At 40.7% G+C, this 27,735-nt stretch overlaps 1 protein-coding gene across 13 annotated transcripts in view; it reads right to left on the reverse strand.

Annotated features, from left to right (window-relative positions):
- The window catches only part of TBL1XR1 (TBL1X/Y related 1), a 164,249-nt gene that overhangs the window by 63,067 nt on the left and 73,447 nt on the right, over nucleotides 1-27,735 (reverse strand). The window contains exons 2-3 of one of the 13 annotated variants that reach the window (XM_055308038.1): nucleotides 19,339-19,402; nucleotides 18,268-18,440 (exon numbers count right to left, since the gene is read on the reverse strand). The exons of 8 other annotated variants lie outside the window; for them this stretch is intronic. The gene's annotated coding sequence lies outside the window, so the exon portion shown is untranslated. Of the gene's footprint in view, nucleotides 1-3,844; nucleotides 3,863-18,267; nucleotides 18,887-19,338; nucleotides 19,403-27,735 lie in introns of those variants that run through there. 4 more of the 13 variants (XM_055308035.1, XM_055308051.1, XM_055308037.1 and 1 more) reach the window with 4 other exon arrangements.

Below are 27,735 nucleotides of genomic sequence, written 5' to 3' on the forward strand. Positions count from 1 at the left end.
ACAAGTGACTGCCCATCTGAAAGGAAATAAAGTGGGCACATGTGTTTTACCATAGAAAAAATAAATACCAGCTAGATTTAGTAACCGGATATTTTAAAGAAATGCGTGTATGCATGTACATACACACACATATTTCACATATGTATCTTAAAATATTGAGGCTACATGTCCAATCTAGAAAGGAGAAAAAAATCTTCTAAACCAAGACTAGAAACTCAAAAACTATACAAGAAAAGACAGCTATACCTGAGTCCATAAAGATTTACTAGCTTACCAAGGAAACACACATCAATGTGACAAGGAGGAGTGAAATTACACTCACTAAAGTGGGTAAATAATTAAAAGATCTAGAAGGCCTATTTCAGACAGAAAAGTGAGGAAAAGTTATTTCCCTATATTTCAAGTAGAGATGTGAAGAAATCTTTTGAAAAACAATCTGTCAACCTCTATTGCAAGTAAAAATATTAGGCTGAGTAAGAAGAATGACTTTGTTATTAAAATGGTCAGTCAACAAATACAAGTCCCCTACAACTTAGAGATATAAAACATGAAGTTGCTGGGGACACGTATTTTAAGAACATTGCTTTTTAGTGGCATAAATAAATAAAGTGAATGTCCATTAAAAAAGGAGCACCAAAATAAGATTGTGGTATATTCATAATACCGTATAATATACAATCATTAAAAATAATAAACTACTGGGGGAGGGAAAAACTGTGATTATTTACCTTTATAGTCTGCGTAAAAAGGTAAATAATCACATTTACACATGTAAGTATAATGTATAAAAGAAAAGAAATTTTGTTAGAGTTCTACTTTTGACGTTTTGAACTTAAAACCCTTTTATTACTAATCACCGCCGAATCCAATGGGTCTTCATACTCCCTGATTTCCACTTCCGGCCATTTTTCAACACTTAACAAGAGAATCAGAACAGTCTTTGACCTTCTAACCGTTGGCTTTCCGACTGGGCCGTCTCCCCTGCTTTCACTAGTTGCTCTTCCTGCCCTAACCTGTGCTTACAGGCAACCTCTCTTCAGCCCTCCGACCCTGCCTGCTCTCCCACTGAGGACCTCAGCCTCTCGGAAGGATCAGGAGACCACCACCGCCCCCGCCATGTGCCACCCCACACAGCCCGGTCCTTCCCACTCTAGGAGAGGAATCCAATTCCAGCTGACCGACGCTCGCATCTATTGATACGCCTTTTCGGAATCTCATCATTCAGTATCATCTGAGGCGATTTATGTCCTACCTATACTCTCCAATCTGTTTCTCCTTTTGCCCAGAAGTACCACTGATTCTGCCACCCACCACACTTGAAACCTGGCTGTAGCCTCCTCTCACCCTCACCCGCAACCTTACAGTCTATCCCCTCCCAGCGCACAGCTCCACCCTCAGCCAGGCCCTTCTTTCTGCGACACCTGCCATCTCCATTACTACAACAGCTCAGGGTCTCCTAGGCTCTTCCTATTATCTTCTGACACTGAGGCATAAAATGTAACTGATTATATTGTACACATTAGTGTATATATTCACTGCCCCTTCGTAACAGATTAGCCAGGCACTTAGGTTTCCCATTCTAGGATCTCGAGGCATCTAGCCATCCACTATCCCTTGAATGTACTCTACTCCAGGTACCTATAATCAGGTGCATCATTCTAAAACCCCTGCGTTTTATTTAGCTCTTTGTCCCAACTACAAGTGCTGAAATCCTTCTGTTCTTCAAATGTCATCTCCTTAAGCCTATTCAGATACCAACGTCACAAGTGTTCTGTTGTTTTCTTACTCTTCTGAAAACTGCAGTAGCAAAAGATTATTAGGCTAGAAATCAGAATGTTGATGTCTGCTTTCAAATGCTACTGCTTTTGAATTTTGGGCATTAAATCAAGCTCCTGAGCCCAGTTTCTTGTTCTGTAAAATAGGAATAAAATTAACCCACACACCTCACAGGTAGGTAGGAATGTATGAAAAACCAATTATAATTTAAGTGCTAATGCTGTCATCATATTACCTCTTACTACTCCTATTTGTTTTTCCAACTACAAATTGTAAATATTTGAAAGATAGTCTATATACATCTAACACCCAACACACAGTGGCCATTCAAATGCATTTTTTTTAAAAAAACTTCGCGTCATAAAATATGGCACTCGAATCCTAGCATGAAAAATATAATCCACTCACACTTACTTATGTGTTGATAAAAAAAAAAAATCCACAACCCTTCTTCCCACAGATATGTTTCCAGGAAAACTATTGTCACAAGACATTTCTGGACCTCTGATTTCGTCCACCTGAAACCCAATTATCTGGCAGGTGGGTGGGTAGGGACCATTTAAAACAGCTAATAAATAGTTAAATAGTCAAGGAATTCCAAAAACTTTACAATATATAATATGGAAGTGATGTAAAGTATCTGTGTGAGGTGAATGTGATGATGGTGCTATGCTGTCCAATCCAAAAAATTTATCCAGCATTCATATTTGAGCATTAGTGTTTTAGTTTACCTTAAAACTGTAAATGTTGACATCATGGTTGTTTTGGTGACGTAAGACAACAGATTTAAAAAGTGAATATACAAGAGAAATATGTTAATTTTCATTAAGCTAAAAGACTGTTTTTTTCAACTCTTGCACAAAAGCAAAAGTAATGGTGGACAGAGTTCATAAAAATCCAAAATAAAACGGAAAGGGAAGTGGAAAGGATACTTTGTTCCTATAGAGACATGTAAATCATAAACTATGAGAACCTGAAAGTCCTTGAGTTACCCTTGAAAACCATGTTATAGGGGCCCCTGAGTGGCTCAGTGGTCGAGGGTCTGCGTTCAGCTCAGGGCGTGATCCTGAACTTCCAGGATCCAGTCCCACATCAGGCTCCCTGCAGGGAGCTTGCTTCTCCCTCTGCCTGTGTCTCTGTCTCTCTCATGAATAAATAAAATCTTAAAAAAAAAAAAAAGAAAGAAAGAAAAAGAAAACCATGTTATATCTTAAACCATGTAGTGTCTTACACCAGAGAACAAGAAAGCTACCTAAAATTAGCAGAGTCTTGTCTAAAGGACATCTCACTAGGCAAAAAATGGGAGAATCTGAACATCAATACAAAAAATAACTCAAAAATCTAAAATGTATATATGCTTATTTAAATCCATGAGCTCACAGGATAAGCTACTGTTACCACAATTATGTCACACTAGTAGCTAATATTTCTTGGCATTTTATTATTTCACAAAAAACTGCTCTCCTAACTAGTATCACATGTGCTCTTAGATGTCATATCCACACTCTTGTACATACTTCTAATTCATTTTTTAAATCTAAATTTAAAACTCTACAAAATCGGGATCCCTGGGTGGCGCAGTGGTTTGGCGCCTGCCTTTGGCCCGGGGCGTGATCCTGGAGACCCAGGATCGAGTCCCACGTCGGGCTCCCGGTGCATGGAGCCTGCTTCTCCCTCTGCCTGTGTCTCTGCCTCTCTCTCTCTCTCTCTCTCTGTGACTATCATAAAGAAATTAAAAAATAAATAAAAAATAAATAAAACTCTACAAAATCATCTTGCCATAAATTTTAACCAACTACTGCTATAGTGCCTGGGAAAGCTACAGTGGCTTTCTTACTACTGTAAGAAGCCCTACTAAGAGTTTAACCCTTATAAATAATGATTTGGATGCCAAGTACAAATAGCAACAAAATACAGTTATACGAGTAACTAGGCTGTATTATGGATTGAGAGAGGTGTGCATAAAAACGAAAAGAATGAGTGACACAGGAATGATGAACAGCAGTTAGTGAGAGTAGCAAATCACTTTGTGTTCATTAAAAAAAAAAAAAAAAAAAAAAAAGCTCACCCCATAGGTGCTGTTGCTGACTTCCATAAACAAACATCAGGCAGCATGACGTAATATAGAGTCCTGGACTGAGTCTGAGGGGACCTCTGTGCTAGTCCAGGGCCTCAGTTCCTCATCTGTAAAATGAGGATGCTGAGTTAGATATCTGAGAGGGCTCCTCTAGTTTTCACACCGAGGAAGTCTATGGACAAATTCCAGAAGGAGCAATAAAATGCAGGATTTTTGTCAACAGTGAAGTTTAACTGTTAACATTAGAAACAAAAGGTGGGAATAGAGATAAAAATGATTTTCATGAAATTTTGAATTCAAAAAGCAATTACTTTATAATTTTTAACTGCTAGAAAAGTTTTTATAATATGCCATATTTAGCAGCATTATCATCTAAATGAGATTAGTAACAAGTGACCAGATTATGACCTGAAAAACCCTGTTCACCTCTGGCTGGCCAAGTAAATCTAGAAAACGGCACAGAAACACCTCTGGGCTAATGATGACATGAAGTGATAAAGGGTCTCATAAGTTTCCCTAATTAAGTAACTGAACAAAAAGTAAAATGACAAGAAAAATGATTAGAGCCCCTTAAACAATTATTTAATTTTAATATGCAACAATCATGCTTGTGATATCCTTATTTGTTAATCAGTGTATTTTCCCTATGCATATACGTTTTTTTTTTTCCTGGTTAGTTCTCAAAATAGAACCTCGCTTCTCCTCTTGGCAAAGCTAACTGAAATAAACAATTCTTTTCCCAATGACACTTAGAAACATTCAAAAAGTGTCTAAGTTCTCTACACTGAAAGAAATCCAGCAGAAGCTGGATAGAATAGAAGAAAGGCGCTGGTGTTTCCAAAAAAAATGGTGGTTTTGTAACCCCAATTACCTAAATGACATTAATTGCCTGGTCCAAGTAATAGAAAGGACCTAATAAACCAAATTCTACATTTTAAGTTCGTGTATCAGCTGACATTCTATTTCTTCCTTTCTTTCTTTCTTGCTTATGCTGATACTACAGTTCTTACCCTGGCAGTCTTAAAACTTCTGGGATATGGAACCAACAAACATCTCTACAATCAAGAATCTGTCAAAAATCTATTCTCTTAAAGAATGTAATCTGTATATTTTAAAGGATGTAAAGATACAATGAAACATTCAGTGAAAAAAACCTTGTTTTTTAAAGCTTGTTTTATGCAAATTACCTAAAATGATTATAAAATAATTTGGCATACAAGCAATTCCATTAATTATTCATTTGAGTATTTCACCTTGGCAATATATTGCCTAGTAAGTTATTCAGAATCGTTAATAAAATTTCTCTCTGGTTGGTAGAAACAAAGGCAAAAATAAAGCAGTCTTGATGGTAATGAAATTTGTTCTTGGCTAGTCTCAAAACGGTTGTGATATCCATGTGTCTTTGAGATTAAAAAAATCTGTGAAACAAAATTTTCCTTTACAATGAATTTACTTTCCATTTTAATTTAGGTATTTTGATTTACAATCCTAATGAGCTGATTAAAATAACCTTACACTTAATGGCAAACAACAGAAATCAGGATGGAGATGCAAAGCATACTTTAGGGCTCTATTTTGAGCATGAGCTGTTTTCAGCAATTTTTTCCATCTACCTTTCCACCCCCAAAACTTTCTGAGACAGACTTAAACGTTAAGTTTCTTTACTGACAAGAATACTATTAATGATGAAATACTATCAGCCGTACTGTTTTTAGCCAGTATCGTACAGATGTAGACCAGCTCCTGCCCAACTCGGGACTGAACTACGGTCTCGGGTAACATAGTCTCCTCTAAGAAAGGTTGGCACCAAGATCAGCAGCTCAAGGAGAATTTGAAATTTAAATAACTAGTTGGTATGTTGCATGAAGCCCACTGGATTGTTCCTAACTAAATTTCTATTTGTAGAACATAAACACATTTGTAATTCTTTCCACCACTTACATAAGTCAGCACACAGTATAATTTGTTCAAAGACCAAAATACCTCATTTAGATATCAGTAATATAGAATTCTTGAAACAATTTAAATGGCTATAGCTGGGCACAACAGAGCAAAGTGCTCTGAAAAAGTTCTATTACCTAGAAATGGTAATCCTTTCTATTACTGCAACACAATTGGAGATTAAAAAGACAAAAGGCCAAAAATAAGTCCAACTGTGACTATTTTGGTTAGCAAGAAAATATGAAGCCCTTGTAACATCCTACAATTTCATACATACTTTTTACTTTCTGAAATATATTTAATAACTGCTTAGTTTTGTTGGAAATTCTCGTTTCAGGACTGGGGAAGGAAAACCCGACCAGAAAAAAGGCCCTGAGTTGATCAGATTAATGGCTAAAAATCTCACATCTCATAATTACAATTTTTATTTATTTTTATTTTTTAAAGATTTTTAAATTTGTATTTATTTGAGAAAGAGAGAGCGCGCGCACAAGAACGAGAGCAGGGAGCCCGATGCGGGGCTCGAGCCCATGACCCGAGCAAAAGGCAGACACTTAACTGACTGAGCCACCCGGATGCCCCTACAATCATTTTAATGCTAGTGCCTTTTCTCTCATCTTCACCTACTTAAAATCTATTCTGATATACACATTTTAAAACTCTAGCCTATAAGAAGAGATTTCCTAAGAGTAAATAAACTGAGGATAAGAAATGAATTAATATTTTATAATGCTGTACTTAATACTGGATATATATTGTAATGGCACTACACTTGTTAACAATTTCAGCATAAAAATTATGCAGCATTCCTCTTTTGATAAGTGAATACAACACACTTTAAAAAACGTATCCTAAGCCAAAATTCATAAATGATACCGAGGTCAATTTAAAAAATAGGGAATCGAGGGGATCCCTGGGTGGCTCAGCGGTTTGGCGCCTGCCTTCAGCCCAGGGCGTGATTCCCAGTCCTGGGATCGCGTCCTGCGTCAGGCTCCCTGCATGGAGCCTGCTTCTCCCCCTGCCTGTGTCTCTGCCTCTCATTCTCTCTCTCTCTCTCTCTCTCTCTCTCTCTCTCTCTCTCTCTCTCCTCCCCCCTTCTCTCTGTGTCTCTCATGAATAAACAAAATCCTTAAAAATATAGGGAATCTAATAATTGCCTCTAATAGTATTTTCAAAAACTTGTTCAAAATAAGCAACCCAAGGGATTCCATTTCCCATTAATCATACTTGACTCCAAGCATACTCTGATTATGTATCCATCCCCTCAGAATATATGTATTATAAATGATCTTAATGAGCCTTCGCTATATCACTTTGAAGTAATCAAATTATTTGTGTGGGTAGGTTTTGTCTTCTTGTATTGTTCATTTTTATTTCTGTGTCTTTCTGCATTCTATAAAGTTCAGAGCTCAGTGCACAGGCACAAACTTCCAATTTAAAAAAATATCCATTTTGATGAAAGTTACTAACAACAACCTATTAACCAACAGGAAACTGGTTTAGAAAAACACTACCTAGGGATCCCTGGGTGGCGCAGCGGTTTAGCACCTGCCTTTGGCCCGGGGCGCGATCCTGGAGACCCGGATCGAATCCCACGTCGGGCTCCCGGTGCATGGAGCCTGCTTCTCCCTCTGCCTGTGTCTCTGCCTCTCTCTCTCTGACTATCATAAATAAATAAAAATTAAAAAAAAAAAAGAAAAACACTACCTACTAGTATTTTTATAACACTTTATTGTGAAAATTTTCATACATACAGAAAACGTTTAAAAAACTGTACAGAGTATTCACAGAGCCACCATCAAGATTTAGAATTAACATTTCCTTCTATTTGTCTTACTATTCTTTCAATCGATCTTAATTTCTGAGGCATTTCATATCAAGCTGCAGGTGCGTATCCTTTCCCCATATATGCTTCAGCTTCTCTATCACTGATTACAGTTCAGTATTTAACGCAGTGTTTCTTTCAAAGGAAAAATTTACACAAAATACAATGGGTAGATACTAGGCTTACCATTCAATGATAAACTCAAGCAACCCAAATCCCTAACAGGACCCAGGGTATTGCCATCACCCTAGATAGTTCTCATGTGCCCGTTCCTACTTAATCCCTGTCCCCAACACCCATGCATCCACTTTTCTAAGCCCTGCCAACCAGTTTTTTTTTTTCAACATTAGTTTTGTCTGTTCCAACCCAACACACAATAGGTAAAATTGCCTGTTTTTAGGACTTCATAGAAAGGGAATCATCATTATGCTGTGGTTTTTGTAAGGCTACGTTCGCTTGGCGTCGTGCTTCAGAAATGAATCCAAGTTGCGGCAGGTATCAAGACTGCCCCTTCCTGCTGCTTAGCAGTATTGTGTTGTACGCACACAGCAGTTTAACTATTTTCTTGTTGACAGACATCTGAACTGCTTCCAGTTTAGGGGTCAGCCACATATTTGGCAGAGTTTACACACACAATCTGGCATTCCACCACAGTGGTTCTTTCTCTTCTGGGATCTCCTCCCTCTTCCTCCTGCTGGACTCCCATACTCTAGTGCTGTGGTTATTTTCGAATTTGATCTGATTCCTCCTCAAGCCAGAAAGACTGCAGACAAGCCAAGAGGAGCCTGCCTGAAGACCACCACCAGTGAGATGAGAAACTCACCCAAGGGCCATCTTTTTTTTTTTTATTTTTTAAGAAACCACCTCAAGTCCACTTCTACTTGTTTTTGTTTGCTCTACGGTGTCCACATGTTTTTTCACATATTGTCCAGAGGCTGTAGTCAAAATCTGTGGGAGGATTTGTCCAGGAGAAGCCACTTCTTCATTTTTAACATTTTTAACTATTTTCCACTTCAAGAAAAACTTTAACAAATCTCTGTGAATTGTTTGTTTGTTTTTTTTTTTTTTTTCTCCACAAGAGCTTGACTGATCTAGTCCCTTTCGATCCAAAGAGTCAAACTAAACCAAGAAAAGGCTTCTAAGGAGCTGAAGATGATGAGAGATGGAGGAGGGAATGCTGTAATTCTGTACATGAACCAATGCAAGTCCCAAAGGAATCCCAAGAGATGTTTGCAGAACATACCCAAAGAAGCTAAGGTTTTGAGACCTTCTGACAAAAGCCACTATTCAGGTTCCACACGAACCCTGAGAGGTACATGCAAGGAGTAGGCCCAAAGCAGCACAGCAAAGCCTTTGAAAACTGAACTGGCGCTGGAAACTGTGACCGCTCCCATGCAACAGTGAGAACTTGCAGTCTGAACCTAACCACGCTGATCACCCGTTTATTTAAACAAACAAAACCCATAACATTAGTCTGGTAAGATACAATCCAAAATTATTTAATACACAGAATCAGGAAAATCTGACCAATTCTCAAAAAAAAAGGCCAGAAGACATAACAATCTAGAGATTATCCAGATGTGAGAATTATCAAAACAAAAATGTTAAGACAGCTATTTTAATCCATCCTACAAAGTAAAGGCCTATATTTGAAATTACAGGAAAGTGAGAAGTTCTCAGAAGTGCAAAATATAAAAAGAACTAAATGGAAACTTTACAGCTGGGAAAAATCTAGGGAGAAAAATGATTTGACACGATAACAGGTACAAAGGAAAGCAAACACTGAATAACTGATTTGCCAAAAAAAGAAAAACAACACAAATAGATAAGTATAAGAAAAATTTCCCAACATTTTGCATCTTTAGCACTAAACAGTAAACAAAACACAAAACCTAGCAATCTCTAACTAAAATGCTTTAGTTTTTATTATTCCATCTCTTCCTGAGCAAGCTCTCATGATTCATCTCTGAAAAATATTCTGATTCTATATAATCTGTATTACACAGAATTTTGAGGAATGCTGGATCACATGAGGACATCGGTTCAAGTCTCACTCTGTAACTACGACAAAGCATGTGATGTGCCATCACATCTCTGAGCTTTAATTCCTTCCCGGTAATGACCGAGGACAACTTACTTGGCTTTATAACGCTGCCCCATTGTTAAGCTCGGCAGTCAGCTAGGTTCTAACAGGGCTCCGGGAGGCCGGGGGCGCCAAGTCACGGCCAACCATGGGGAAGGTCAGAGGCCTGCCCTGGCAGCCCTCCCCGCGAAGCCTCAGCACACTGGTCAGGCCCAAGGCCGTGGATGCCAGGACCGAATCCACGGGCCAAATCAGGAAGGAGCAGCACAAGCCCTGGATCCCCGTCCCAGGTAATGAATACTCTCCCCCCTAGTTGACAGCCTTCAATAAAAGATGGAAACCCAACCCCAGGCCAAGGCCTCTCTCCCTGCGGCGTGCAGCCCACGTGCTCCAGTTTCCTCCCGGCCCAGCTCTCACATCTCCAGAGTATGTACTTTCACTTCGTAAACTTTGTTTGTGTCATTCATCCCCTGTGATGTGTGTCTGCCCTTGAATGCTTTCCTGTGACACGACCAAGAATCTCTGGTAACGCCTCTGGAACGGGCTGGGTCTCTCCTCTAGTTCACTTGGCAATACCATGATCTAATTTTAGGAATGTTCTGAGGGTCACTCCTGTTTCCCCAGGTCTTAGCATTAGCCAGATTCTTCATGGCTCTGATTACTTCTGGGAGGTAAGGAGAACCTACAGGCCAGGGAGCTACGACTAGCAAGGTCCAGGGCAACACTGGGAGCAAGCCACAGTGGAAACCACATTATGTAATTCGAAATTTTCTAGCAGTCTCATGAAAGTTTTAAAGAGGAATAGGGGGCAATTATTCTACTAAGATTTATGTAACCCAATATATGACCCAATAAAGTATGAATGATATATGTTTAACCCAAATGTGATCATTTCTTGCAATCAATATTTCAAAATCAAGAATTTACCTTGTCTTCAAAATCTAATGTGCATTTTCCATTTATAGCACATCTTAACTATGACGTGTCATATTTCACGTGCTCAGTAGGACATGTCACTAGTGCCTACACCACACACTGCAGGTCTAGCTGTGGAGGCGGAAGGGCAAGGGGAGTGGGACACGATGGCAAACCAGAGCCAAGGTGTCTCAATGAGTCCTATCACACGCAAACTACACACTGGGGGTGATAAAAAGGTCAGCCCTACATGGCAGGTGGATCAGAGAAAGTTTGTCTTTGAAACAAATTTCCATCTCTCCTATGAGTAGAGCCTAGTATAAGGGGGGGGGGGAAGGCAGATAAATGACTTACATATCATTTCAAAATATCTGAATTTAAAGTATTTCTTTTTATGAAAGCCACTGTTTACTTCATGCTACCCACAGTTGTGGGGAGGAAATATCTTGTAGGGAATATATTAAAAGGCATTATAAGACAAAATACATTTCTCAATTAAATGCTTTTAAAGATTAGGGAAGGAGACACAAAATACACTTCGAAAGAACACAATATTCAAATCAAATGCTTTATTGTGAATTAGCTTCTGAAATTTCAGCCAAAATGTCAAATCTCCCCCCCTTAAATGAAAATAACAAAAACTTTAAATGTACAAATACTGAAATCACTATATTTTTAAGACAGGATTTCTTCTGTTTTGAAAGACAGTATAACAATTGTATTCCTTAACTGTTTCTTATGCAAAATAAAGGGCAAGTGCTCTTTGCGAGAACCTAGGATCCCACCCCACTTTCACCTTGCCACAGTTCCAGTCTTCTCAGAAGTGCAGACATTCTCAGGAAAGGACAGAACTGTGGAAACAAGACCTGGTTCAGAGCAGACTCTACAGTTTAATGTCTACATGATTATAAGCAGGAATAATGGATTTCCCATCTATAAAACAGAGGTATTAACAACCTCACAAGGTTAGAGAGGTATTTAAGTAAGGTACTTACTACTTACTCTCTACCCCAGAACACTCACTACTCCTTCCATTTCTGGTCTGATTTTTTTAATCAAAATGCCTTTCAGTGTCTTCTATACATTTAACGTATTTCTATGTAATCTGTTCTAAATTTGTATACCCTTACGTTCTAAGTCATTTTTTAAAAGTATCAGATTACAGGGGCGCCTGGGTGGCTCCGTGGGTTAAGCGCCCAACTCTGGGTGGCGGCTCAGGTCACGATCTCAGGGTCGTCAGTTCAAGCCCCACACGGGGCACCACGGGGCGTGGAACCTGCTCAAGCGTCTCTCTCCCCTGGAGTCGCCTTCCGCCCCTCCCCCGCTCACTGGCTCCCTCTTCAAATAAAAAGTCTCGGATTACAATGAACTCAAAATGATCCCATTAAACATCTGACTGGAAATAAACATCAAATCAGACTGTCCTTTATATAAGACAGTGAAATAAGAACTGTAATGTCTTTTTTTTTTTTTTTTAAAGATCCTCCTTATAGGAGGAAACCAGTAATTACAGAGAAGGAGAGAAAACAGTCATCGTGAAGGATCTCTGTTCCAATGAACCAGGGAAAAACAATCAAAAGCTATGAAAGTAACTGGCTTTCAAAAGGCAAAATGTGGAGAAGAGAACAAGCAGCCCCTATTTAAACCAGAAATTCTAGTCTTTTACATACCAAACTATACCAAGCTTATTTCTTTTGGGAGCAAAAACTTAAAAATCAAGTAAGAAAAAAATGTATCACTATCCACTAGAAAGATGCATGGATTTATGAAAGGAAGGAAGGATGGAAAAAAACAGACTCCTCCTAATGGCTTCAATACACACAAGAAACTTGCAACGGCCTGCAGTTGCAAGGGTTATGGCTAGGTTGCTAATATGAAAGCATGTGGCCCAACTCTGAATGTGCTAGAATCTAGAAGACTGAACTCAACATAGTCTGGACAGCTTGAAAAGTCGGAGATACTTAAAAGTAAGGTCAGAAAACAATCAGGGATAGGACACTCTTGCTTTTAACCTCATTCCATCAGCCACCCATCCTTCTACCTCGATGTGGGTTTTAAATTTTTGCTCTCACTCTATTCCGGGTTCCTTGACATAGGAAGAGAGCTAGATTTTGTTTCTGGTTGCATGATGCCTATGTTAAGAACCTATGGAACAGACACCAGAATCACGTGAAGCATGAAGATAAATTTCCAAACAAGAGCAAACCACCATAACAAGTTCTACCATTACATTTAATGTAAGGCTTAAATCCATGTAAGAATCCAAGCTTTCTTTCTTTGACTTTCAGATGATAGATGACCACAATCTCTCAGGTCCCATTTTAGTTATAAAAGCCTCACATCAATAACCATCCTCCAATGGTAAAGATATGGGGTGTCCACTGAATATAATTCCAATGCGTACATGCTCTGCTTTTCTGAGTTTATCTTTTTAAGTCTGTAATAAAAGATAAACCACACATTTTTTCAAAGAGACAAGTGCTCAGACATATACAAAGGCCTAAGTCCTTCTGAAGGAAACTGAGCCTTTTGCAGCTTCATCCATTATGGTGTGTGTGTAGGGGGGGTGGAATCCCTGAAGATTAAGAGTTTTTCAATGTAACCATTTTACAGCTGATTGGAAAATGAGTTCTCCAGAGGCATAAATTCTCAACCAAAAGAAAATAAATACTTCACACGATGCCATCCATATGGCAATGCCATTCATTCTTCCCATTTAGTAACACCATTTCAAAATTACAGGACAGTGAAACACGTAATAAATAATGACAATGAATTTTCCTGCAATGAAAGGAACAAATTAGTTTAGAGATGAGATAATTAAAAAGTAGGTACTAAAAGGGAACAGATCACTGGCTCCTCAATATGCACTACCCTGCTTCTTGCGAGATCCTTCTTGGGAGGGCCACAACTCCGGCGCCTTATCTTCAATCTAGCAAGCCACAACCTACTTTCACCAGCTCTCTTAAGACAATCAAGTTCTGGGAGAATAGATGCTAACCAAACACACCTGACCAGTTTATGAATGAGAAGAATGATTTACTAACACAGAGAAATGTGACTGCAGCCCGGAACAGTCACTGGTGCAACAGGTGCAGGCAGCACCAAGTCCCCGTTTCCTCAGCACTCAACCTTCCGGAGGAACCAAGCAGCTTCTTTCCACAAACACAGGCTCGCTGAGGGAGGAGCTGCTGAGGAGCCGGTGCCCTCCGCACCTCAGAGCAGGACTCTACCAGGACGGACAGGGAGCCGGGAGACCAATTACTCCAGCGTCCTTGCCCCTGGAGCGGAACGACTCAGAGGCATGTTCTATTCTGTCTCCCAGAGGGAGCCACAGCATCTGAGCCCCAACCACCCACAACAAGGACCTACTTTGTAAGGCCTCTGTCTGTACTGGCCTCTTTATCTGACAGCCCGGCCCGCCCCTACAGGAACTCTCCGGGGTCACTTTTCAAGTGAAATAGAGTTGTCTCAAGGGTATGATTCCATGGAAATCAAATCTAAGACAACTGGTCAGCGTGGTTCTTTTCCGGGTAGGAAAATCTTGTTGTTAAACCAGATGATTTTTAAGAAGTTGTGTGATGACTACAGAATCAGAACAAGAGAAAATAGGAGGTCTGAAGGACTGGTCAAAAGATTTGATAGATAATCTTATTTTCAAGAAAACCTCTCTTTTAAACAGTTCAAAGAAAAAGATAAACAATTCTAAAACATACAAAAAGATGCAAATTTGAAGTACAGTGAGATACCATTTCTCATCTAACAGATTAAAAATACGCACACACCCCTATGTATTTATACTCAAAAAGTTCTGCCCATCCGCTGTTTACAATGAGTAAACAGGCATCCTAATCCATTGCTGGAAGGAATATAAGATGTCATAAAACCTAAGGGAATTTGGCAAATTGCCTAAAACAAAAACAAAAACAAATCCCTATTTATGATCATACCTAAAACTCCCACTCTTCAAACAAATATGATACATCCATGTACTGAACTACCAGACAGCCATCAAAAGGAAAGGGGACGGACTCTATATAGTGCTATAAGGTGATCGCCAGGGGCTCCTGGGGCTCAGCTGGTTAAGTGTCTGCCGGCGGCTCAGCTCATGATCTCGGGGTCCTGGGATCGAGCCCCACATCAGACTCCTGGCTCAGCAGAGTCTGCTTCTCCTTCTGCCCTTCACCCTATTCCTGCTTTCTTTCTCTTTCTCGCTTTCAAATAAATAAATAAATAAAATATTTTTTAAAAAGATGATCTCCAATATAAATACATGCATGAGTTTTCTTATATATTTTTTAAATTGACAATATAGATAAAACTGATTACCTAGAAGGAGAGAAAGAAAACACAAAAGGTACCTTATTTCGAAGTAACATAAATGTGTTATATATAATCAAAACAAAACTAAACCAAAATGTTCAAATTCTAAATACTAAAAATTAAATGAAACAAATGGACCTGACTATATATAACAAGATGGCAGAAAAATGATACAAAGTAGATTTAGTTCAAGTACTATAGAACATAATACTCTGTAAACCCTGGCAGGACACAGGCCAAAATAGCTGTTTTTAGGAACCATATTAGGGGTACTGGTTTAAATATATAAATATATATTAAGATAAAAACCACATAATAGTTCTATATGCATTTTATATATTTATATATTTCTATCTTCCATGTTTCATTTATATAGTCTATATTATTTTAACATATTCATATTACACTTATATTTAATAAAACATAACATTATAAATAGATTTAAAAAAAAGTCTTTGTAAAAGCCAACTTAAAAAGGCTCCTTTGGCCAAGACCATCTGAGCATCATAATAAGAGTAAAAACTGCAATGTAGTCAACATACGAAATAAAATATTTAAATCCATAAGCTCAATGGCATTTTAAAAAAATCCTCATTGGTCTACTTCTCCAAGACTCTAGGAAACAACCAGTAACTTTGAAAACTGGTAAATAAAGGAGTGAATCAAGTATTCAGTATGCCTTTCCTATGCAAACTGTGTAAGCAAGTATCAGAATAACCAAGTATCTTATGAAGGAAGTTTCTCTCCACAGATCCTAAATAAAGCCCTGACATATTTGGGATAGCAACATCTTGAATGTTCTCACGGAAATAAGAGATCTAGGCAATGGTCAGCAGTCACCTAATATCACAACAAGAGACAATTAAAAAGGGTACTTCTTCGTGGAGTACTTAAGCACCTCCTTATGAAATATTCTGTTACCCTCACACCCAAAATAAAGTAGGAAAAACCTGAATCAGCTCAAGCTCTCAGATATAACTACTGATCTGCAAGAAAGAGAGGCTCTTTACTGTAGGGATGCAATTAACACAACAGACTGAGGAAACCTCACATGGCAAATAAACTAACTGGGAAAAAACGAAGTAAAGAGGTAGAAGAGTAAGGTGTACATACCAACCAAATGTATGGATTTTGTTTCGATTTTGCAGAAACGTTATTTATGAGCAGATGAGGAAAACTTAAACTAAATGATTATTTAGTGATATTAAGAAAGTATCATCATAATCTCATATCCATTAAAATGTTCACTACCCTCCCCCAAGAAAAAGAAAAAAAAGGACAAAGAACACCACAGAAAATAACAAAGTATTGGAAAAAAATGTAGAGAAAGATAAATCAAAACCCCTGTGCACTTTGGTGGGAATGGAAAATAGTGCAACCACTCTGGAAAACCGTGTGCAGGTTCCCCTATGATCCAGCAGTCTCATTTCTGGGTTTATTATACCCAAAAGAAGTGAAAGCAGAATTCTGAAGAAATATTTGTACACGCAAGTTCACTGCAGCATTATTCATAACAGCCAAAGATGGAAGCAACGGAAATGTTCACTGGCAAATCGATAGAGAAAATACAGTATATGCATATAACGGAATACTCAACCTTTAGAAAGAAAGAAATCGTGTCACATGCTGCATGTCACAAAACTGATGAACCCAGAAGACATTACACGAATAAGCCAGTGACAAGACAAAGACTGTAGGATTCCACTTACACTGTGTAAAGTAGCTAACACAATCAAACTCATAAAACCAAAACTAAAATAAAATGGTTGGTTGTTGCCAGTTGCTGTTAAAAGGGGGAAATGGAGGTTTTTGTTCAAAGGGTATTTGTTTTATAAGATGAAAAAGTTCTTCCAAGATGAAAAAGTGTGTATCTAAAAATGTTTAAGGTAACACATTTTATGATTTTTACTATAATTTTTCAGAACTATATTTAAATCGCTTTTTAAATTCAAAAAATGCCAATTTTTAAAGTGTGATAATGGTATTGCGGTATATATATTTTTAAATAGTCTGTATCTTGCATAGACACACATACTTACATAGATTATGAATGAAATCATATGCTACATGTACTAGCTCTAAAATAACTGGGGGGAAAGGGTGGAGGGAAACATGAGAACCAGGTGGTTAAAAATGAAACAAAACTGGTGGCTACTGCAGCTGGGACAGAGCTGGGTCAGAGTTCATGATGCTAGTCTGTCTTCTTCAGTGTATGTTTGAAAACGTGCACAACATAAAAAGCTCAAGTAATAACATACACTTGTTGGCCAATGCGTTTTATGAATACCATGAGATATTTACAGAAAATAGTACACAGCATTTATTTAGGAAAGTAGCTGTAAATCATAATGACGTAAGGTGCAACTGGAGTTAAAATAACTTGTATCTAGGCAAGTAAAGAGTAAGTAAAAAAGACCATTACAAATCCCTCATCCTTATTTATATCACAAAGTTGAGAGTAGGGACATTCCCCAGGGCTAGGTATACATTCCCACAAAGCATTCCTTTATGGCACTTTCAGGGGAAAAAACACAAGATACTACATAGCACAGGTTCAAGTAAAAACTGGGCATCTGTCAGGTTCATGAGAAAACTCCCACTGTGAACCAACACCCACAAATGTACTAGCACATCAGGCAAATGTGTACAAATGGCTGTGGTGTCCTCAGCTGTCATGATCTTGGCCTTCTTCATCTCTAACACTGACACTTATTTAGAACTAACATACATGAACATAAATCTCTGCAATCGTGACATAAAAATGATTTCACGACTTGTCAACAAAACTGGCAAATGTGTTGGGAATCATCTGATATGAAATACCGGTGGCCTATGAGCTGTTCCACAGACAACACAATGTGTAGTCTCTGCGAGGGGGACCCTGAAAAATTTACTTGAAGATAAGCACCCCCGGGAGGGAGCCAGCTGCGCTGCACCTGCACCTCAGGTACCCACTGGCCTGCACCGTGGAGTCTCCTGGGTGACCTGCCAGCAACGGTTAAGGCTCCAACCGTCGAGAGAACCAACAGGTTTCAAATGTGAACTTTAAACACAAAGCCGGGAGCAGGGGACCCCAAGGATGGAGCTGATTTACCAGCAGAGCTGTTTCTTGCATAAGAAACTGTCACGCTCCAGAGGAAACAGCAGATTCAGCAACGGTTACTGAGTCGCCCAAGCACCGTGAAGAGGCCAGCGAGGGCTCCTAAGTTAATGAAGAGCCTCGGCATCCTGCCTGCTGGCTAGGGCCGCACCACAATTCTCCATTTCCTTAACATTTTCCATTAACTGCTGAGAAAGAACGGGAAAGGGGAGAGGAAACCTTCTTACCAACATACTGAAAAGTCCATCTCCGAAATGAATCATTTCCTAGGAATACGTTCAGAGAGAACTCATCTCACCCACTTATCCTGGTTCTAGTCAATTCTTAGATTTTTAGTAGCGTCAGTTTCAGACTGATTTCCCAGCAAGGTCTCTGAGCCTTTATCGGTCTCTACAGCTCCCTGATTTAATGTGGAAAATAAAAATGCGATTAAGTAAAGATGATTCAAAAACCTAGCAATGCACTGTAGAACATAGTTTGAAATGAATTATTGTCGAGCAACTAATTCCAAAAAACCCAAAAAGTAAAAGTTCCTTTGTCTGCTCTTTGCTGACTGCAGTCGACGGAACATCCCAGGAGCATCAGCCACGGGATCGGGATCGCTGTCTGTGTGGGAGCGTCATGGTGACCCTCGTCAACAGCGGTGAGCTCGCCCGGGCTACAGGAGGGTGAACCTGAGACACGGAGTCCGACTCCGTCATCTGAGGTCACAGGAGTCCCTGCGAAGTCCCCAGGGCGCCTGCAGAAGGGAAGGGCGGCCTCGGCTCGGCTCCCGCGGACTCCTGCCGCACACGGGAAGGCGGCTAAGGTGGCCGTTTTACGAGTGGGAGCGCTCCTCCTGCAAGTGCTGCCCTCGCTGAAAGCAGAGTTTTAGGCATTTAGCTGCCCGTGGTCTGTGAACGTTAAAATAAACACGATGTGCCAAAAAGGCCGTTTTAGTGACATGGCTGACGGGCACGAGAGCTGGTACCGATGCCACAGCCTGAGCCCACCAAGAAGCTTCTAGTCGCAAGACGGAGGCGGCTGGTTCAAGCCGGGGTGCGCCCCGGGGCGGCGCCTTCGCCTAAGCCGCGGGTGACGGGGCCTCCAAGGGGGGGGAGGGGGGGCCCCTTTTCCTTCTCCGGCTAAACAGTCCAACTCCACCTTAGGGACCTTACGGGGCGCCCGCTGTGAAGCGCGTCTCCACTCCGGGAGCAGGCGCCTTTCGCCAAGCCGTGAGCGGCTGCAAGGTCCCCGCAGGCGCTCACAGCAAGGAAAGGACGCGACGGACACCGACCGCCGGCCGGCGGGCAGCTTACCGTTGGCGGGGCATTGAGGTGGGGACGCGGCTGGGGTCCGGGCCGCCGGTCACGGCTGCTGACGCTGAGGAAAAGGAAAGTAAGCCAGTCAGTGCGCCTCCAGCAAGCGGCCTCGCCGGCCCGCCTCGCCCGGTCCCCGGGCCTTACCGGCGCGGCGGCGGGGGCCAGGCCGGCGCCACGGGGCCCAGGGCCGGGCTCGCTGCCCGCGGGGACCGCACGAGCTCACGGCCGGCAGCCAGGAGCCGCCACCGCGGCCCCGGGCTCCGGTGCACAGGCCTCGCCCGCCGTCCCAAGCCCGAGTCCCAGGCCAACCCCGGGACCCGTGAGGGCCGTGGGGGCCGAGGGGGCCGTGGGGGCCGAGGGGGCCGTGGGGGCCGAGGGGGCCGTGGGGGCCGTGGGGGCCGTGGGGGCTGAGGGGGCCGAGGGGGCCGTGGGGGCCGAGGGGGCCGTGGGGGCCGAGGGGGCCGTGGGGGCCGTGGGGGCCGTGGGGGCCGAGGGGGCCGAGGGGGCCGTGGGGGCCGTGGCCCCAAGAAGGGGCAGCGGGGCTTCACCTGCTACCCCGACCCGGTGAATTCAGGGAGCAAACCCGAGAGCGAGCGCTAAGCACACGCGGAATCACGGGGCTTTGCTCCCGTCGCACGCTCACGGCCGGCTCAGGGCCAGGCCCCACTGGAGCACCGAGCACCGGAGCACCGAGCACCGAGCACCGCCGCAGGGCCCCCGGGCATCGGCTCCTCCTCCGGGAGGGGAGCCCAAGGCCTGGGAACCACAGCGGCGCTCAGGGAGCAGGGCGCCCGCCGAGCCGACACCGCAGTGCACAGCCCTTCTCGTACCTACTGCAGACCCGCTCCGGGGACATCACGACGGAGGCCGCACAACAACCAGGGCGCCGCCAGGCTCTGCTTACCTCCGGGCCATCTGTCACAGACACCGATTGTTCTAGCATAGAGATTTCATGAATCTCTGAGCTATAAGCTATACAGGGCCACTCGTTATCCAAAAATCGGCGGAGCGCCCGTGTGTGAGAGACAAGTTCTGGCACACGCATTCATTCTACTTATTTATGAATGATTAGCATGTGCTCCTGAATTACATACATTTTGCAACACAGAAAACACAAGTAAAAACCAAAGATGTGTGCCTTTACGTCAAATACTCTTCTTGATAATATCTTATATTCTTAACCATCTTCTAAAATGATTCAATTGTGGCAGGTGAAAACCTCATTTTACTGACTTGAGTATTCGCTCTACCATTATCTTGTTTCCTATTCTTATTTATATTCTTATATTCAGGGTTTTTTTTTTTTTTGTAGGAATCTTTAAATTATTAGTCTGTTTTGTGGGGTCTGGTTGAAACTAGATCATATAAGCCATAAATCTACATAGTCAAACACAAGTAAACTTATAAAACTAAGCTCGGACACATGGCAGTTGCCAGAAACGGAGCAAAGGACTTGGGAGTGCTCCTACTACTTTGTGGAGCTCCCACTCCTCCAAATCCCTTTATGTGCCCCTGAGACACAACTTCCTGACATCAGGGCTGAATAAGGGTGCAGATTTGAACCCCTATGTTAATTATCAGTAACATTTAATTTTTAAAAATATAAAATGAACCTAAACAGACTAAGAGCTCTGTACCCCAGTGGATACTTGTTTTCAACTACCAGGATGTGCACACAAACCTCAACACAGAAACTCACACAAATCTTACTGCCTTTGGAAGATTCTAAATTAGACCATTGCAGTTGCTGGTCTTTCTTGTTTGTTCCTCCCCTGCTTGGTTCTCTTCTCTCACTTTTCTGTGATTACCGAATCTTTCTTTCATCACACTCCTAGAGGTTTCTAATGTCAGTTTTCTCTGGTTAGCCTTTCTCTAGTTTTGTTTTCTTCATTGATTCATTTGGCTTTTCTTTTTAGATTATACCTCCTTAAGGGAAAGGGTCGTAAAATAGTAATTTAATAAACATTTAAGTAGTTAAAAAAATATCTGATCCTAGGATTCAAAGGGTGAATAAATCGGTGGAAAATAGTATGTCAACAGGTATGCCATTTGCACATACAATATAATCTGAAAAAACTGAGGAATTCCTTTCAAAAAATTTTATTTCTTTATTCCAGAGAGAGAGAGAGAGGAGAGAGAGCACGCACACGAGCCTGCCTGTGAGCATGAGTGGGGAGAGGGGTCGTGGGAGAGAATCCCAAGCAGACTCCCCACTGAGCAGGAGCTCGACGTGGGGCTCCATCTCACCACCCTGCGATCATGACCTGAGCCAAAACCAAGAGTCGGACGATGCTTAACCAACTGAGCCACCCAGGAACTCCTAAATGGAGGAGTTTCTAATATACATATATATAATATTGTAAAATATAATTATAAATAAATAAATATATATATATATTTAATAAATAAATAAATGCTGGGCCATATTTTGGATTCTACATTAGCTGCTTTCCTAGGCAACTCCTTTAGCCATAGCCTGGCCATTGTGGAGTGTGTTTATAGAGCATACCACACAACTCTTCAGCTTATAAAATGAATTATCTGAATTTTAAAAGACAGAATTATATATTCTACAAAAGAATTATACAGAAATCTAAAGTGTATTTAAGATAATCTCATAGAACGTATATTAAAACTATTTGTACTAAAGTAATTCAAGTTGTCCTAAAGAATCAAAATGCGTATCCTTTACGCTTGCCTTTACAATCTCACTTGCCAAACATCTCCCACTCTTGCCACGGCCTGTCACCAGTCCCCCTGTTCTCTGCACACGCTGGCTGCCATGACATACCCAATCATCGACCAGGAATTTCCTCCTACTATCGTTCTGGCCACAAACCTATCCCATCTCTTTCAAGGTTCAGCCCAAATGAGCTTCCGCCCTTGATTTTTCACCCCACTGCCCAATGAGACGAAATGAGCCTCCTTTATTCCTCCTCCTGTAGTGCCTTATTCTCTTATCATGTCTCCCCTACCAGACTTCCAGAGACCAGGGACTTGTTCGTTCACCTTGCTCGTCCACAAGAGAACTAAGAGAACGAAGAATAGTGCACAGAATGTACACAGTTCTTAAGATCCATAAGTATTGTAATATTCATAATATAATGCGGGAATAGGTACGTACATATTTGAAAATAAAACACAAGAGACTATTACAGCATAAATAAATCAAACTGGTAAGGGTGAACTTAACGGTGGAGTTTCATTTTAAAAATGTTTAGGAGGGCCTAGCTATAACCAGTATTTTTAGTACCACTTCCAGGAAGTGGCAAATAAAGACTGATATTTTGACATTAAAAGAAAACTCAAGAGCATGTGATCAATTATATTATAAAATTAGTGTGAAAGGATCACCCACTTTGTATAATACTACATCAACTAAACCCATTTGCATTACTTTTTGTGATGCAATCAAGGTTTGCGGGTTTTGGTTTTGTATCCAAATAAAAAGCTTTGCTTTTACAATCTATATTTCAGAACATTTTACCTGAAGTAGATGAAGTATTAATTTTAGAATAGGATTTCAGCATAGAAATAGACACTGCTAACTCAGCAGACATCTTCTAAAATCTACCACCTACACATAATTAGGAGAATTTGTTTTTTAAGATGCAAAGATCCTTTAAAATTCAAAATTACTAACCCGCAGTCTCTAGAAGTAAATTTACTTGATTTATAGATTTCTTGAAAAGCTAATGCATTGTGGGTTCTTTCCCTAGGGAAAGGTGCAAGCAAAACAAAAATGTGCTTATAATCTTAAAGTAGCCAACATAACCTAATCTAGAACCTAGTTGCCAGAAACAAATTCAAGAAATTGTACCTGGTATCCTTAAAAAAATAGAAATTACAAATGAATTAATTTAAAGAATTGGGGAAAATCATCCCAAGAATTAAGAGAAAAACGTAATGATCCCAACATAATTAATCAGCTCAGAAAGATATTAAATGAACTTCTTGGCAAAAGAAAAGTCACAGATGAAGAGCAAATTAAAGTGCTTAGCACATGAGTGAAAACACAACAAATAGTGATTACTTGCAAGTGGAACAATAAAAGAAGAAAAATATTTGTAAAACAAAAGAGTTTTGACTGAATCGTCTCAATTCCATTGATCCGTTTCACAAAAGACTTTATTAGCTGTCTTCTTCCACATGGCAATTTCTAATAACATACCAAGCATTCATCAAGGCCTAAATTAGCATCTAGATGTCTGTACTCTCCTCTCCCCATTTTGCTTCCCACCCAATCACATACACAGATAATATTCTAGGAATGCAGATGATGATGCAGCTCGCGGAAAGGGGGAAAGAGCTTAACAGAGGAAGTATCCTAAGGAGACCAACTCTGAGATCAGATTGAAAAGCAGCTCAAACAGCTCCGCCATCAATGGCTATAATTTTCCACTATTTAGGTAACTCAGGATAAATGGATTCAAAAGCTGTATATTATGATCCCAATTTCCTAAAAATCAGATACATTCAATACCATAAAACCACATCAAAAACAATTTAAACATGCACTGGTGTCTAATCCTCCTCCTCCTACTTACTTCAGTTGAGTTAGTTTCATTGGTAGCATTATGTGCGGCTGAATTCTGTATTAAATTCATACCAAAAAAAATTGTCTAAAAATAAGACAAATAAGCTATCAAGTACCCTGAAATTTGCCTGTCAGAGACTAGGCGATGCAATTAAAGACCATAAAAAATACAAATTCTCTTATATAAGCCACAGAGCTTTTAAAATTAAAGTTTGGTTTGGGCAGTTTCAAGTGTTACTGAAAGTCAAATTTATTTTTTAGGCACTACATCTACCCATCAAAAGTTTCCAGTTCACTAGCTTTCAAAATGTTAAGAGAATCTGAAGGTGTGAAAGGCTTAGACTCAAACTTGAGTTGTGATACTAGAAAGGTGATATAAAAACATATGGATCAATATACACTGTTGTTAGTTGCTTTAAAGACAAGAGTGGTATCAACAAAGTATAATTTCCTTTTTCAAAAAAAAAACATACTAAATTAATGGTGCAACTTACAATCTGTGATGCCTTAGAAATGATAGATCTGACATTGTTTTCTTAACACAAAGCTGATAATAGCTCATCTTTTTACTTTTTAAGTAGTTTGGGAGAAAGAAACAAGCAGAGGGGTGGGAGATAGAAGGCAACGGGAATAGCATCGGGACCAAAGAAATAACAGGATGCAAAGAAAAATCAAACTTTGCCTACACCAAATCGGCCTATGACCACATAGGCAGGTAGGTACCTTAGCACTTAACAAGTCAAAGAAAAAGCTTATAATTCCTACATTGTGTTAGGTTTCTCACTCTTCCCAAGGGTTGAATATTTGATCAAGACACCAAGAATTTGAACAGCTAATTAGTATAACACAGAAATCTTTCTGCTGAACAATATATTCCCAGCAGAAATGAAACAGTTCTGCTAGAGATGTTGGGTCTTTGATTAACTGTCCTACAGAAATACCTTTTCAGACTCCAGATTCTAACCTGATTGTGACACAGTGGGTCCCTCAGATTTAATTGGTCTAGAGTAGAATCTGCACATCAGTTGCATGAAAAGCTCCCCCAGGTAATTCTAGCGGGTGTTAAAAACCACCGGAAAGGGCAGGATGGGGAGTTTTACTACTCAGATTCCAATAAATAATCTATTGGGGAGGGCATGAAGGGATCATTTCTTTCAAATATTAGCATCGCAAAGTGACTAGTTCTCAGAACTAGAGTGGGAACTGTACTGTATCAAGTAAATTAAAAGTCTTATTAATTTGATTTTAAGGTTAATGGTAAGAAACAAAAAAATAAACTCAACCTCTCTCCCCAAAAATGAATTGGAAAAGGATGGACAGTAGTGAGGACATCTCAGAAAGAGACCCAGAAAAAGACTACAAACAGAGGAAGGGAAGGATCATTAAAAAGCACAAAAGGAGCAAAGCTGCTACTACATGTGGACAAAGAGTCTCCCAAGTCAGACTCTGCTACATGTGACAAAATTGTATGTAGTAGGTACATGTTATAGAAAGGTGCTTTTTTCCTGCTCAATATGATGGAAAAGTGTCACACGAATCAACTGAAATGTTCGAATAAAGCCCGGATCTACCACTCAGCAAGGAAGTCACTGCAGTCGCACATCATAAAGGGTCGGTCGCACCTGCGCCCTGTTAAGTCCTTCCAACTCGGCATTCCAGCGTATCAGGGGCCGCCAGCAGCCTCTGTGGCTCCTCTGCGCCGCTTAGACTCCAGGAGGACAAACGGGGGGGGGGGGGGGGGTGTGCTATGGTACAGGGGAAGGAACCTGTACCCTGGAACCACACCGACTGCACTGGATCCCAAGGCTCCGAAAGTGGCTGAGCTAGCCCATCAATCAAAGACACGGGACTTTAACTCCTGGTGCCTCCGTTTTGACGTATGGAAAATACACAATACACTGTTTTAAGAGTTAAATAACTTAATTTTTATAAAGTGCTAAACAGTGCCTGGCATAAGATTCACAGGCAATCATCTTAAAACAATATATGTGAGTAAAAGGAGCCCTTCTCCTGGGAAATGACACAGTCCCATACCAGAGAAACGGCTTGGCCGACAGGGGTGGCCTGGATGTCACGTTTCTAAAAATGAAGAACATGCCAGCAGAGTATTATTTAAATGAAGATTGTCATTCTGAATTGCCTGGGTGGCTCAGTTAAGTGTCTGACTCTTGATTTTGGCTCAAGTCATGATCTCAGGACCTGGGAATCTAGCCCGCCCCCCCCCCCCCCCCCCCGTGGGCTCCTGCTGGACCTGGAGCCTGCTTGAGATGCTCTCTCCCTCTCTGTCTTCCCCTCCCCCCTTCTCCTTCTCAAAAAAAAAAAAAAGTCATTCTGAAGTCTTTTGAGCACGGAGGAAAAAAATGTATGTACATTAAATTAAATTAGGTCCAGAATTTTAAAGTGTTATATTTCTATCTCCTGCTGAAGGAGGAAAAAGTCACTCCTGTGAGTTTCTACCAAATATTTCTTTACAGATTTTCACATGAAAAACCGAAACTTAGAGACTGGTTGCTTTGAGTTCTTATTCAATCCAGGCAGTACCAATAAATGCTTTGACTTCAGTAAATCAAAATCATCATGTAACTACCAAGTTTCTATCAAAAACCTGTCAGAAATACTGTCCTTTAAGAAATCAGGGCTATCCTTTTAACATAATTCATTCTAAACATAGGATAAAATAAGTGATATATTTGTAATTCTAAAAAATGTCAAAATTCTCATCTGACGTTAGCTTGCCAAATCGGTTTCCATTTAACTTTTTCACCAAATTTAAAATGAAACCTTTAAACAAGCAAATATAAGCTGTGCTGTCCACGTGAACCACTGAGGGCACGCAAATACAGGGTAAGAACAGGGACACACAGACAGACATACGTGTGTTCTCGTTCTCTCTCTCCCCTCGGTCAGGAAAGGAAAGAAGATCCCCTTTCTTAAGTAATTCCATTTATTTACTTCAATACAGAGCACACCCCTCCTCCCCCTGCCTCGGCAGCAACTGTGTGAATCCTGCAAGTGCCTCATCTTTAGCCCTCGCAGCGGGGCGAGAGGCCGCACGCTGGGCCAGCAACTTCTAGGTACTGCAAGCCACGTGGTCTCTGTCACAACTACTCAACTCCGGTTTTTTAATGCAAAGCGGCCACAGACAATACATGAAGGGTATGTATTACTTTTTCCAATGAAACTATTTATACATACACACACACACACACAAACAGGGCAGCAAGCAAAGCACTGTGTTACCTACTGAAATAATTCCCCAAAACACCCAAAATTCTACCGAGCCAGGATGGAGCATTAATCAAGTTTAGATGAGCTAATGATATATTAAAAAAGAAAAAAAAAACCAAACTAAGAAAAACATCATTCAAACACTCTTCGCTAAAACTATATAACCATTCTATGGGAAACAAATTTCCTAAGGCATTCAAATACCGTCTTTTTTTTTTTTTTTTAGACTTTATTTATTTATTCATGAGGGAGACAGAGAGAGAGGCAGAGACACAGGCCGAAGGCAAAGCAGGCTCCATGCAGGGAGCCCGATGCAGGACTTGATCCTGGGACCCCGGGGTCATGACCTGGGCCCAAGGCAGGCGTTCAACCGCTGAGCCACCCAGGTGTCCCCAAATATTGTCTTATGTGACACCATACAGAACAACGAAGTCGTTGTGTATGGTGTCAATATTTTTAAAAGTATTAAAATTTCAGTAGTTCACTGTGATCTTCAGACATTGAAAGGACAGTGGAGTAGAATGGAAAGAACAACACGGTTTAAAAGTTCAGTTCTTTCACATTAGATTCGTACAACCACAAGCATGTCCTCATCTCTAAGAGGAGGCTATCATATAACACCATACTCT

This window comes from Nyctereutes procyonoides, unplaced genomic scaffold, assembly GCF_905146905.1.
Source record: "Nyctereutes procyonoides isolate TBG_1078 unplaced genomic scaffold, NYPRO_anot_genome, whole genome shotgun sequence".
Taxonomy (NCBI): Eukaryota; Metazoa; Chordata; class Mammalia; order Carnivora; family Canidae; genus Nyctereutes; species Nyctereutes procyonoides.